The sequence below is a fragment of the Protobothrops mucrosquamatus genome, unplaced genomic scaffold, assembly GCF_001527695.2.
Source record: "Protobothrops mucrosquamatus isolate PMUCROS unplaced genomic scaffold, P.Mucros_1.0 scaffold2, whole genome shotgun sequence".
NCBI lineage: Eukaryota > Metazoa > Chordata > Lepidosauria > Squamata > Viperidae > Protobothrops > Protobothrops mucrosquamatus.
In genome coordinates this window covers 2867867-2870946 of record NW_015386389.1, presented here as the reverse complement: position 1 = coordinate 2870946, position 3080 = coordinate 2867867, and positions in this window count along the sequence as shown.

Genomic DNA, 3080 nt, shown 5'->3' with positions numbered 1-3080 from the left:
TCTCTCTCTCTCTCTCTCTCTCTCTCTCTTTCTCTCTCTGTCTGTCTCTCTGTCTCTCTCTCTCTCTCTGTCTCTGTCTCTCTCTCTCTCTCTGTCTCTGTCTCTCTCTGTCTCTCTCCCTGTGTGTCTCTCTCTCTAACACTCACTCACAAACACACACGTAGTTACCTCATACATAGAAGCCAAACAGAGGGAAAATCCAAACAAATCATGTACAAACAATCAAACAAAGAGGTACACAACTACAAATTCAAATACTGATCCCAAGGGAAATTTTCAAAGGCGTGGGCTACAAAGCATAGCAAGATCTTACAAAATTTCTAACAGGGGTACACATTTGATGAAAAGCTGTATTTTCATTCTAAGCCAGTTCTTCCTAACTTCCCCAAATGAACCCCTTTTCAGAAATATCTTATTTGGCAATGAATATATGTTCTTGATGTCCAGTGGGTCTTCAGTCAAAAGAGATGAAAGGTGCCATTCAGGGACATTTGGTCTCTGAACAATCTGGAAACAGCCTTTGGGCAAAAGAAGGATTGGGAGAGCAAAAATATAAAAACAATGTTTATGGCAAATGTTTATCTGCAGCTCCCTTCTCCCTGATGTCACTTTGATGAAGGCATTCAGAAGTGACTCTGAAGATCATCAAATGTGTGTTAAACGTGCCTCAAAGCTTTCACTGAGAACTTTGCCCCACGTGAAAGGCAGATTTGAATGAGAAATAAAACGCAGACCAGTTAACTTATTGCTTGCTCCCATTCATTTGCATGGCTTACTCTGTTTAAATAAGGGGTCATTTTTAAGTGACTCATTGCCTTAAGACAAGAACAGAAAATGGCATGGTTCAGTTGGCTGAAAGCCAAAGGAAGAAAAGTAATGAAATGTATGTCTGATGCCAGGACGCCATGCATGCAGGCAAGCTGCCCAGGTGAGGTCACCTTCGCTTGCTGGTCAGTGCATCTCAATTTCCGGTCCCTTCACCGAGAGTTATTAATTTTATTTATTTATTTTAGCAATAGCAATAGCACAGATATATTTACCGCTTCACAGTGTTTTACAGCCCTCTCTAAGCAGTTTACAGAGTCAGCCTATTGCCCACCAAAATCTGGGTCCTCATTTTACCGACCTTGGAAGGATGGAAGGATGAGTCAATCTTGAGCCAGTGAGACTTGAACTGTCGAACTGCTGGCAGCTGGCAGTCAGCAGAAGTAGCCTGCAGTACTGCATTCTAACCACTGCACCACCACAGCTCTTACTCTCTCTCTTCCTCTCTCCCTGCAATTCTTCTTCTACCAATAGGAACACTGAGGACAGTTGAGATTAATTTAGTTCCAGCATCTACTCAGGATCTTAAGAGGCCCTGCATAAAACATTGTTTCTGATGCAGTAGGACAACTAACTATTCCTTCTGCAGCTGCTGAAATCCTGGGTGTGGGCATTTGTACCATGGCAGGCACCCCTAGCCCATTGGCATGTTTCAATGAATGACATATCCTCTACAACAGGGATCCCCAACCCCCGGTCTATGGACCAGTACCAGGCCACGGCATGCCAGCAACTGGTCAGCACAAACAAGCAAAGCCCCATCCACAGGATGTGGGCAACACACAAAACCACGCACCCTCCAGTCCACAGAATAACCTCTCTCCTCAGAACTGGTCCCTGGTGCCCAAAAGGTTGGGGACCTCTGCTCTACATGGGACAACATTCAACACAAAAAACGTTCATATGGGCAGTCCTTTACAGATTCAAAGAAAGAAAACAGTAATCGGTTCACTGAAAGACATTCAGAGAGGAAGTTTTGTTTCATAAACGTGAGTAGATGTAGGGGGGGAAAGCAGGACAATTCTGGCATTGATTGCTTACTGTCTCCAGAGACCCTTATTCAAAAAGCTGTGGATCTAGAATATCCTAAGGGACTATCTCAACTGCATTGTCCATAAGAGAAGAATATAACTCCAAACCATAAATAGTTCTAGAATGATTCCAGAATAGGCCAGCAGTTTTCCACTTGAAGTCTCTACTACAGGAAGGTGAAACAAGGGATGGGAAGATACCCAGATCAGCTCTGACAAACTCCTATCTTAAGCTAGGTTTTTATCTCTTATCCCAAATGTTAAGAGTATTGGCAGCAGCCAAAAAAAGCCAATGCAATTCTAAGCTGTACTAATAGGAGGATAGAATCAAGATCACAGGAAGTTCTAGTGCCGCTTTACAAAGCCTTGGTAAGACTACACTTGGAATACTGCATCCAGTTCTGGTCACCACAATATACAAAGATGTTGAGACTTTGGAAAGAGTGCAAAGAAGAGTAACAAGGATGATTAGAGAGCCGGAGGCTAAAACATATAAAGAACGGTTGCAGGAATTTGGTATATCTGGTCGAATGAAAAGAAGGACTAGGGGTGACATGATAGCAGTGTTCCCATATTTAAGGGGCTCCTACAAAGACAAAGCACCAAAAGGCAAGATGAAAAAGAATGGACGGAAACTAACCAAGAACAGGAGCAACCTAGAACTAAGGAGAAATTTTCTAACGGTGAAAGCAATCAACCGATGGAACAACTTGCCTTCAGGGGTTGTGAGTGCTCCATCACTGAAGACTTTCACAAAGAGACTGGAAAATCATTTATCTGAAAGGGCATAGCGCCTTCTGCTCAAGCCAGGGGTTGGACTAGAAGACCTTCAAGGTCCCTTCCCAACTCTATTATTCTGTATTCTGTGCTTCCTGGATTCTCCCCACCACCAACACCCCTAATTTGTGGAGGAAAGATCCCTTCAAAAAGAATGGACCAAACCTCTTGATGCTACTCCATTGATTTACTCCTCCTTCAAAGTTTATTGATCTTAGCAACATCATAGAAACAATGGGTTTGGGGGCAGCTTCACATGAAATGCAGGGTTTTCAGCTAAGTACATGGATATCATATGCACGCTAAATTGACCTATGTCCTATTCACTTAAGACCATCTCTGAGATGCAGAGTGGAAGTGGCCTCGTGGGAGATCATTTCAAAAACTTTACCTAATCTCTGAATCACCCCTCTTGTCCTCAAGCTCTTCTAATTAATTGGCTTAATT